General features: G+C 40.9%; 1 protein-coding gene across 1 annotated transcript in view; it reads left to right on the top strand.

Moving 5' to 3' along the window:
- Nucleotides 1-11,938, top strand: part of LOC134480474 (uncharacterized) — a 184,050-nt gene that overhangs the window by 104,035 nt on the left and 68,077 nt on the right. The gene's annotated exons all lie outside the window — the stretch shown is intronic.

Raw genomic sequence — 11,938 nt, 5'->3', positions numbered from 1 at the left:
CTATAATTCCTCCAACTGAGGTCCAGTTCTCAGTTCAATGGTTTGCTGCTAGCATTAGCCACTGTATTTGACATGATCTGGCTGTGCCTCTCAAGAGACATCTATATCCAGTTCCTGTCAGCAATGAACTTCTTAGCTTCATCCACCTTATCTAGTTTGGAGACTGTATATGTATAGGCCACTCGTGGGGTAGACTCTGAATGGACATTCCTCCAGGCTCTGTTCTAAACTTTGCCTCCCTATCCCTTCTATGGGTATCCCCTTTGAAAGAAGGAGTGAAGCATCAGCATTTTGGTCATCTTTCTTGAGTTTCATGTTGTCTGTGAATATTGGTGAATTCCAGCATTTGGGCTAATATCCACTTATCAATGAGTGCATACCATGTGTGTGTTTTTGTGATTGGATTAAGTCACTCAGGATGATATGTTTTAGTTCATTCTATTTGCCTATGAATGTCGTGAAGTCATTTTTTTTTATATCTCTGTAGTGCTCCATTGTGTAGATGTACCACAATTTCTGTTTCCATTCCTCTGTTGAAGGGCATCTGGGATCTTTTCATTTTCTGACTATTACAAATAAGGCTGCTATGAACATGGTGGAGCGTGTGCCTTGTTGTATGTTGGAGCATCTACTGGGTATATGTGCAAGAGAGGTATAGCTGGGTCCTCAGGTAGTGCAATGTCTAATTTTCTGAGAAACCTCCAGACTGATATCCAGAATGGTTGTACCAGTCTGCAATCTCACCAACAATGGAGGAGTGTTCCTCTTTCTCACATCTGTGCAAGCATCTTCTGTCGCCTCAGTATTTGATCTTAGCCTTTCAGTCTGGTGTGAGGTGGAATCTCAGAGTTGTTTTGATTTGCATTCCCCTTATAACTAAAGATGTTGAACATTTCTTTTGGTCCTTCTCAGCCACTCCATATTCCTCAGCTATGAATTCTTTGTTTAGCTCTGAACTGCAATTTTTAATAGGGTATTAGTCTCCCTACAGTCCAACGTCATGAGTTCTTTGTATATTTTGGATATTAGCTCTCTATCAGTTGTAGGATTAGTAAAGGTCTTTTCCTAATCTGTTGATTGCTGTTTTATCCTAACCAGTGTTCTTTGGGTTATGGAAGCTTTGTACCTTTATGAGGTCCCATTTCTCTACTCTTGATCTTAGAGCATAAGCCATTCGTGTTTTGTTCAGGAAATTTTTTCCAGTGTCCTTGTGTTCAAGATGCTTTCCCACTTTTGCTTCTATTAGTTTGAGAGTATCTGATTTGATACTGAGGTCCTTGATCCACCTGGACTTAAGCTTTGTCCAGGGCAATAAGAAGAGGATGATTTGTACTCCTCCATATGCTGATCTCCAGTTGAACCAGCACCATTTGCTGAATATGCTATCTTTTTTCCACCAAATGGTTTTGTCTCCCTTGTCAAAAATCAAGTGCCCATAGGTGTGTGGGTTCATTTCTGGGTCTGCAATTCTATTCCACTGGTGTATCCTCCTGTCTCTGTACCAATAGCATACAGTTTTTATCACTAATGCTCTGTAATACTGCTTTAGTTCAGGGATAGTGATTCCCAGGGAAGTCCTTTTATTGTTGAGGATAATTTTAGCTATCCCGGGTTTTTTGTTATTCCAAATAAATTTGCAAATTATTCCTTCTAACCCTATGAACAACCGGATTGGAATTTTGATGGGGATTGCATTGAATCTCTAGGTCACTTTGGAGAAAATGGCCATTTTTACTATCTTAATCCTGCAAAGCCATGAGCATGGGAGATCTTTCCATTTTCTGAGATCTTCAATTTCTTTCTTCAGACACTGGATGTTCTTGTGACACAGATCTTACACTTGTTTGATAAAAGTCTCACTGAGGTATTTTTATATAATTTGAGACTATTATGAAAGGTGTCATTTCCCTAATTTCTTTCTCAGCCTGTTTATCTTTTGGGTAGATGAAGGCAACTGATTTGTTTGAGTTAATTTTATACCCAGCCACTTTGCTGAAGTTGTTTATCAGGCTTAGGAGTTCTCTGGTGTAACTTTTGGGGTGTCTCATGTATATTATCCTATCCTCTGTGATAGTGATATTTTGACTTCTTCCTTTCCAATCTGTATCCCTTTGACCTCCTCTTGTTGTCTGATTGCTCTGGCTAATGCTGGGGACAACATACAATGACAGGGACTGCCGGGAGGGAGACATCTCTGAAGCCTGCAGCAGCTCCTTGTAAAGTAGGGTGGCTTCTGGAAACCTGAGAAGCAGGAGACACATCTCTCCACGGGACCCACCATCTTAAATAAGAGGCTGCGTGCAGCAGTCCGGGATGGAGACATCTCAGTAGCCCGCAGTATCTCTTTGTAAAAACTGGTTGTTTCCATTTCCCTAACCTTATTACTGGACAAGGGCTGTATAGATTTCATTTGTGTGTGACTGCCTATCAGTTGGCCTTGGTGTGCATAATTATTCTATTATATCTGACTTTCTTACTTCTTTCTTCTTCTGCTCTGGTGAATTCTGTTAAACTAGATGATCCTTGATGTTATGATTCTTAGACAATTGGAAAGTGATGCACAGGGGCACAGCACAGCACAGCCCTAGTGGCCCAGGTGGATACTGTGTATTCTCATCTTGGAAAAAAATGTAATAACTGCACAATTGCAATTCCAGATTAAGGTTTGACTTGAAAAGAACCTTTAAACATTATTAGAAAATGAATTAGAGCCAACATTGGGACCATAATAAAGGAAAAAGGTATTGAAGTTAGGAAATAAGTTTACATAACATATAAGAGTGATTTCTGGATAAGGAAGTATAAAGTATATTAAATCATATACTAGAATACTAAGTCAAAATAGTCGGACTCTTATGAGTGTCATTGTGTGCAAGGAACAGAAAGCTAGCTGAATTAATGAGCTAAGGGTTAACTTGATTCTTTCTGGCCACTGCCTGGCAGTTTTGCCTATGTCATTTATCAGTAGAGCTTCACAGGAAAATGCAAGTAGCTGACCTCGGAGCTTTGGACTCTGAAGTATAAAAGTAAAGAGTTAAAGTTTAAATAAGGATAAGTTTACAATTATTATTATTTTGGCCACTGGCATGGGGATAGGGAACACTTGAAACTGTGGGGAACAATTGCAATTCTTAGTTCTTGATGGGATGTAGTTATTCTCTGAATTTGATTTGGAAATGATTACACAATGTCTTTTTTCTACCTGCTTTTGGATTATTAATAAAGGACTGGGGCAAGAGAAAGGCTACAGAACATGTGAAGAGTAAATGAGACAGAGCATGTGGGAGTGAATGAGAGAGGAAATGACAGAGCTAATGTAAGAAAAAATGTGAGAGCGAATGAGAGAGCATGAGAAGAGCATGTGAAGAGTGAGTGGAGAGAGAATGTGATAGTGAATGAGGGAGCGAATGAGAGCGCGAGTCTGAGAACAAATGTGAGAGCCAGGGAGAGAGCATGAGGAGAGCATGTGAGAATGAGTGAGGAGAGAATGTGAGGTGTGTGTGAAGACTGTGTGTGTGTGTGACAGGAGAGTGCATGTGGTGTGTGTGAGATATGTATGAGGTGTGTATGAAGACTGTGTGTGTGTGTGACAGGAGAGTGCATGTGGTGTGTGTGAGATATGTATGAGGTGTGTATGAAGACTGTGTGTGAGAATGAAAGGATAATGAACAGACGTGTGCATGATTGTGGGAGTTTGAGAAAAGAAAACTGCAATAAAAAAGCAGAGTGCACAAAAGAATGCAGTGTGTGTGCAGCCTCAAGCTGAGAGAGAGAGAGAGAGAGAGAGAGAGAGAGAGAGAGAGAGAGAGACTTTAAGCGTTGAAGTTGCCTGTCAGTTTGTACCCAAAGAGTAGTCTGTGGATATGTATTATGCGCCTTCCAGATAACACTGTTTCCAGGTGAGAACTCTGATCCTGTGACAGAGGCCAGGAAAGGCTGAAAGAATGGCTGCAACCCTGAGGGCAAAGGATAAAACTTTTAGGCCTAGACCTCCTAATTTATCTTTTCACCTGAAGCCTTATTATTCAAATTTTCTTACTGGGATACAACTATGATCCTGGTGAGCGTCTTGTCTCTTGGATGCTCAATCAGTTCTTTGTTGTCACAGACTGTTTGAGCTTACTCCAGTCACTGGGACTTATTCACACCTTCAAGTTTCCTGAACTTTTCAGATTTCTAACATTTGTGGTAAACTGAGTGACAAAAACAATGAATGTTGAGCACTTGGCTGGGGTCCAGTGCATATGGAGCTATGGGTGTATGGATATGGTAAGTCCCTAGGAGTTACTCTAAGAAAGTAGGACTGTGTTCTTAGGACCCCTGTGTGACATCACTTCACTTTGCCAGCTCTGCCCAGGCTGCAGAGGCACTGAAGGGCCAGCCTTCACCTTCAAGGTGCAACCACTCTTTCAGTCTTTCCAGGCTCTCTGTTACTCAACTGGAGGTTTCAGCAGAGGCCTTTCATCTCAATAACAGAAGCTTACCTAATCCAAAACATTGGGAAGCCATCCTACACTCCTGATTGGCTGGTTACCTGAGACCAAACAACATAGCTTTCTTCTTTATGCCTTTTTTCCTGATTCGAACGTAAATAATATGACCATCTGTGGTGTTGGTGGAAAGAATAAAATCATTAACATGAATAACAGGACCATGCAGAGCATGGCCTTCACATTCTAGGTACAGAGTGAAGAGCTAGAGGGAATTACCAAAGAAAACAATAAGAATCCTAAAACAATTACAGAAATAATGAAATGAAATAAAAAAAAGCAAAAACAAAAATACCTTGTGGGTGCTGGAATTAAAGGCATGTATTGACTCTGCTCAGCTTTGTAGGTATTTCCAATAAAAAGCAAACAAACAAACAAACAGCCTTATTAAAAGTGCTGCATGTGCAGGAGAGAAAGCTGGGAGATATCCTGTGCTGCTGCCCGCATGCTGTGATTCTGGAGTAACAACTTCCTTGGGAATAGGAACCTGTATGCAGTGGGATCCCTTGCGGGGCCTGTCATCTCAAAAAGAGGGGCTTCCCTAAGGCAAACCTTGGAATCCAGTTTGCTTCAGGCAAGGAATGAAGTCAACCATCATTAGTGAAAGAGCAAGGGAAAAATTACATAGGAAAAAATATGGGCCTTAATCAGAAAAGATCCTCAACTTCTAAGGCCTCCACAATCTCCACCCCTCTCTTCTGAGCTTGGCTTGGTGATGTTGTGTAACTCCAGATGGTAGGAAAAGGCAGAGTTCTTCCCAGAAAAGTCATACATGATTTTCACCCTGACATCTGTGAGGTGAGGTGGCATCTTATCACAGAGTCAGCACACCCAGGATAAGGACACAGAAGCCACAGATGACAATGCCAAATGGACTCCCTCCTGAACTCAGGGACCCATTAAAATTGAGGTTTAGCCTAACCTTAGGCCAACCCACTCCCTGCCCATCCGCCTGATTTTTATGTTTGCTCTGAGTAAAAGATCAGAGTGGAGCCCCAAATATCCTCATGATTGGGCTTGGAAATTCAGGAGAAACGATATTGGAGAAGGGATGGCTATGTGGTTACAATGTGGTAACTAGTTTCTGACCAGGAACCTCGTCCTTAGCCAATGGGGACTTTAAGGCCGGGCCTCCTGCTTGTTCCAGTGCAGGCTAAGACTTCAGGGTCAGGCCAGCTCCTGAGCCCCACACAGGGCTGCCTGCATACCCTTGTGACTGCATTAGAGCTAGAGTGCTCTCTGCCCAATCCCCTTCTCTCCTCTTTGTCACAGCCATGGTCCCCAAGAGCACTTGTCAAACACCTTTATACATCTATGTCAATCTCAAAGTCAGATTCCCAGAGAATCAATCCCCATAGCTGACCATAAATGAGTATTCACTGTGTTTGTGTATATATAGTATTTTAGAACACAGAATGGGGATTCTTGGTGAAAGCTTCGTGGACATGTGGCTTTGCTAGATGTCTTTGCACTGGGATCTTTCCACATGACTTAGATATCCTTGACATGAGGTCATTACCCACCACTTTGCCATTTCAGTTTCGTTTTTCTTTTGGATGCTAATGCTGTTTGACATAAGATCCAAGGATGAACTTCCATACTGGGATATGGTTTCAGACGTGATTTACAGCCCTGTGGCCCTCGGGTTGCTTCCTTTTGATCCTAGAGGTTGATTAATCTTTCCAGCAAGGCTTCCAGTACTTGATAGGATTGTGCTACATGCTGTCAGAGCAGAGTTATACAGAATTCATATGTTGGCCTTCCTCTGACAGTGCTTACCTTTGCCAAGTCCTCAAAAAGGGCAGCGCTTGGAAAAAACCACTGCAGGCTAAGAAATGATATATGTGGGTCTACCCCTGGCTCCTTGAGAAATGTAAGAGGAATATGGTCTTGGCTTACTGGAAGTCTTATCCCAAGACTAGGGAAGGGGACTCCCAGAGAGCACTAAGCCTTCTCCTCATCCATCATAGTCTGTATAGCCTGTGGCTTTCATGTGGTCAGTGTGATGACCTCATAATGTTCTAGGTAATTCTGCCATGTTCTGTCTCTATACCTAGACATGACCTCAGGTGTACAGTCACATTGGAAACATAAAAAGCCTTGCATCTGAATTGTGAAATTCAATGTGTGTTATATTTAAAATACCACAATAATTGAGTGGCCATTGCTACAGTAAATATTATTAGGGGGTATCTACCCACTATAGATCATTTAGTTCCCAAATAAAAGACACAAAACTTTTAGATTTAGAATAAGCCTTAAAGTACTAGAACTGGGCAGATGTCAACCCTCTGTGCTATTTTTTCTGCTTCCCTGTCCATAACCCCGAGGTAATGCTTGCCATGCTCTGCCTGGACCACTCCTGTTCTGACAGGCTGGCCCTCATGGCAATACACTCACGATCCACCTACCCTATGGGGTGGTGTCTCCTTCCTTGTCCTCCCATGTCCTTTCTCTCTCCTCGTGGACCCTGCCTGAGTCCCCAGGCCCAGGGAAACTTTGCCCTGTCCCCTCTCTTCTGCCCAGCCCATGTTGTAGGGATTTTATTAACCAATCAGGGATAACATAGGAGGCAAAAAAAAATCTGGTATACATGAGGATCTCCTTGTCTTGGAGCAACCAGACCTTAAGGTACAGAATTTAGCATTTGAATATACAGCAGCACAGACCAACCCATTATATGCCGATCTACTTTGTAGTTGGACTCAAAGCTTGGCTCTCACACCCGTTAGATATTCAACCCTGGAGAAGTTATTTTACCTTTGTGTGACTCAAATCCCTTATCTGCACAGTGAGGATGATAACAAGTGTTTAATTCACAGAGTTGTCTTTGGGACTGATGAGTCAATATATTTAGTAGTTAAGTAGTGGCTATCATTGCCAAGGTTTTCCCAAGTCACTTCTAGGAGGTCAACTGACTCCTAGGTGAGTCTTTGGTTACACTGCTTCAGTTTTCTGTTGCTACACTGTCCAAATGGCACCCACTGGTCACACGTGGCTATTTGAGATGAACTAAACTTAGAACTAAAATCTGCATCTTTAGTCACATCAGGCAAACCAGGAGGCAAACAGCCAGCCAGAATCCATAGCAAGAAACACTGCAGATATAGAATATTTCTATCATCTACAAATTTCTCATGGACAGCAGTGGTCTAGGTTCTTGGTGTCTGGTTTTTCCTTCAGGGAGAATTACTTGCTGTACTAATATCCAACGGTTTATTTTTAAAGCAACGTTACCAAAATATGACTTACTCACCCCCAAATTAATCCAGTTCAAGTCTACAATGCAATGGTTCCCTATAAATCTACCCGAGTTCGTCGCTAGACCACGGAACAAAAGAACGAGAGTGTATGCAGTTATGTAAAATGGTATGCAACAGTATTGACCACTGCATAATTATAGTGCACTACTTTTGAATTCTTCAAAATTCAGGCCTTTTATTGATAGTTGTACAAAAATACATTATCCTAGAGTTGAGAAAATATTATACAGAATTTCATCTGGACTTTATATTTCATTGAGACTTTAATATTTTTGCATCTTTTGCCAGTATCTTTAGATTCTTTGTAAGAGTTTATTTTGTGGATTTTTTTGCCGATCTGGTCACTATTTGATGCCATTTCAATGTTCTCAGGATTTTGATGAAAATAATACCACAATGATAAAGTGATACTCATTTTCTTGAGCCATTTACATATGTATATACACACATATGGGAAGTTATGTATACATATTTCTATGCTATACTGTGTAGAATACAATTCTATTATACGTCAACATATACAGTTTGCTCAATATGATTTCTGTGAATGTTATCAGTCATGGGGAAATAATAAGAGCCTGAATAAACATGGACAATATTTGCAGAATGCACATAAAATTGAAGATGGTATATAAGCAAAAGTGTGAAGTATATCACTTAGAGCTTTCATATCGAATGCACTTTACAATTTTTAATAGATTAAAAAAATTTAAATCATCTTTACCCAGTTTCATTTTTTTTCACAATGTATCTCCTGGATGATTTGAATTATATATGCTGCTCAAGATCCTTTAAACAACAGTAACCTAATGCCTTAAATGTGTTTCTGATATTTCTATTCACTTGATCACTGTTCAATAATTGTACCAAGTTGATAGCTGTAATTTTTTATCACTTTAAGAATGTAAATTTCATGTGTGTGCATATACTTTTGATCCTAACTCTTTGGAGGCATAGGCAGGTGCATCTCTTTTTTGAGTCAACCTGGTCTACATAGGAAAACCCTATCTTAAAAAAATCAATCAATGAATAAGCAAATAAAAAAAGAATTTAAAACACTTGAAATTAATATGAACACAACCACATCTTTAATAACAATTGATTTTTTTATTGCAGATAATTCATATAATCCAAAATGTTACATAGTGTCATATGGGAACTCAATTTCATCGTAAAATAAACCTGCTTTTCTCTTTTCATTGATTGCTCTTAGTTAACATTTTCATACACATATATAATTTATTCTGATTATTCTCTCCCCCACATCGTCCCATTCCCTCCCCTGTGACTTAAACTTATACAGTCTTCTAAATTTAGGCTTTCCAATGTCTGATTTCTCTTTCATTTATTATACATTCCTTTACTTTTCCATCTACAGTTTATGATATCTTAATGAGAGCCCACATCCAGCAGGCGAGCCTCAGTGCTCAGGGCCATGGTCTTGGGTCTGCACCTTGTTGCCAGCCCCTCACACATATGGCAGCATCACACATATGGCTCCTTCTACCAACCGCCACTAATTACCATTTGGACATTCCATCACAGTGTTCTCAAGAAGAAAGATGCAAACAAACACGAAAAGAATGAAATTTAAAATCTTTTTTATCAGGCTGGAGAGATGGCTTGGTGGTTTTGCTTATATTGAATTTTGAGTTTCAAAGTTATGTTTCATTTTTCTTTATTGCTTAATGAGGCTTTTTATTAAGTTTTTTATTCACCATTACACACTTAGATGCACAGTGCTAGGATCGTAGTAGGTGCTCATTAAATCACTGATCATTGGGGAGGAGGAATGATAAGAAAGTATGTATTTTCTGTAAGTTCTGTTAGTTTTGGGAACAGGTGGTTTTAGGTTTACCATCATACTTTGGTATCTTGTCCCACATAAGACAACTTGACAGAACCCCCTTTCTGGCCATTATGTTCAACTTATTTTTCTCTTAATCATTCTTGAAAATCATGGAAGTAGTGTGGAAAATTGATTGTACCTGCAGTATAGCAAAAAAGCCCAGTCTAGATAGGAAGCAGTTATGTTTCTCCATGAGCTGATGTCTTAAAACATCTAGATTTTAGGAATTTGGTGTTGTGTTTTCAAACATACATCTTACAGCATACAGATAATATCGTGATAGAATAAAGGAAGCTTTTGATTTAGCACCAAATTCCCTAAAGCAATGATTACTGCACAGCTCTCTTGGCCATATGAATAGCCGAAATTATATTTCACTCTTTTAAAGAAATAAGGAAAGCACTTAAGGTTAAAGCAGAGCCCATGGGAAAAGTTTGCTGTGGTGTTTCTCTTTGGTTTCTTGTGCTCTTTCTAGAGAATGACTTTAAGAAGTCAGGGCGACCGGTCAGGTGGTCAGTGTGGTCAGGCAGTCATGAGCAGATGTTTAAGCGATGTGCTAGGGCCCCATAGGCCAGTGAGCCCAGCTGAGAAGCAGAGTCTAGCCAGTGAGCCTAACTGAATAGCAGAGGCTAGACAGTGAACCTGACTAAAGAGCAGAGGCTAGCCAGTGAGCCAAGCTGAAGAGCAGAGGCTAGCCAGTGAGCCTAGCTGAAGAGCAGAGGCTAGCCAGTGAGCCTGACTGAAGAGCAGAGGCTAGCCAGTGAGCCCAGCTGAAAAGCAGAGTCTAGGCAGTGAGCCAGGCTGAAGAGCACAGGCTAGCCTGTGAGTCTGACTGAAGAGCAGAGGCTAGCCAGTGAGCCAGGCTGAAGAGCAGAGGCTAGCCAGTGAGCCTGACTGAAGAGCAGAGGCTAGTCAGTGAGCCTAACTTAAGAGCAGAGGCTAGCCAGTGAGCCTGACTGAAGACCAGAGGCTAGCCAGGGAACCTGACTGAAGAGCACAGGCTAGCCAGTGAGCCTGAGTGAAGAGCAGAGGTTAGCCAGTGAGCCTGACTGAAGAGCAGAGGCTAGCCAGTGAGGCTGACTGAAGAACAGAGGGTAGCCAGTGAGCCTGACTGAAGAGCACAGGTTAGCCAGTGAGCCAGGCTGAAGAGCAGAGGCTAGCCAGTGACCCTGACTGAAGAGCAGAGGCTAGCCAGTGAGTCTGACTGAAGAGCAGAGGCTAGCCAGTGAGCCAGGCTGAAGAGCACAGGCTAGACAGTGAGCCTGACTGAAGAGCAGAGGCTAGCCAGTGAGCCTGACTGAAGAGCACAGGCTAGCCAGTGAGCCAGGCTGAAGACTGAAGAGTAGTGATTTTAACCTTTATTTATAAGTTCTTCCATTTTCCTAGAATTTCTACAAAGGTTTGCCTCCATAAAATTTGACTTATAAGGTTCTCCTTGCTCTCTTCTTCTTATCTCCTTTCCTCTTGCTCTTATGACACAATAATTTCCTTACTCTCAATGCCTTACTCTCAACGCTAGGCCTTTACTTCTAAGTTCTTCTTGAGTTCTGTTGTCTTCAGTTCAGTTCTGTCTAAAAAGCTTTCTCTCTCTTTGTCCTCAGCATTTGTATATCTTTCTGAACACAGCATCACATGGTGAAAAGTTCACCCCAAGTTTGCACAGGAATTCAAATCATAAGTTGGATAATCAGTTTACGACAGAGAATGTTTACATGCATATCCATGAAGAGTAATCATCAGGATAAACTGTCACCATCTGTCACTGGCTCTGCATGTTCATGGAGAGTTAAAAGCTGTAATTTTTATGAGAAAAGAATAAGTGAAATTGCCTATAGGCAAATCCAGTCAATTATTTACGTTCAGTCCTTGCACCTATAGTAAATCATTAGTTCTCTTTTAATGAACTTTGGTTAATTGGTTTATACCCTCTTAGCATGGGTTCTAATTTGTAGATGCCTGCTTGGTATTGCAGAAGCAATTCACTCGTGAAAGTTTAAGAAGGAAGAGTTCTCAATGCAATTTTGATTACCAGAGAAAACATAATAGCTGTCCCATTATAAAGGAGCTTAAAATTACTAATCTAATTTTAGGAATTCTTATAGAACCATCATAAGAATTAAGAAATCATCTATTTGTCTGTACATCATCAGGCCAAGACAATACATCTTCGTTGCTCTGTGGTGATCTGCTCAAAAGAGTGGGGTAAAGAGCATGACAAATACAGAGGCAGATACTTGCAGCCAACCATTCAGCTGAGAGCAGGGTCCCCAATGGAGGAGTAAGAGAAAGGATTGAGGGAGCTGAAGGGGTTTACATTCCCATAAGAACAACACTAA

This window comes from Rattus norvegicus, chromosome 9, assembly GCF_036323735.1.
Source record: "Rattus norvegicus strain BN/NHsdMcwi chromosome 9, GRCr8, whole genome shotgun sequence".
NCBI classification, from domain to species: domain Eukaryota; kingdom Metazoa; phylum Chordata; class Mammalia; order Rodentia; family Muridae; genus Rattus; species Rattus norvegicus.
This window is presented reverse-complemented; position numbering and strand designations above follow the sequence as displayed.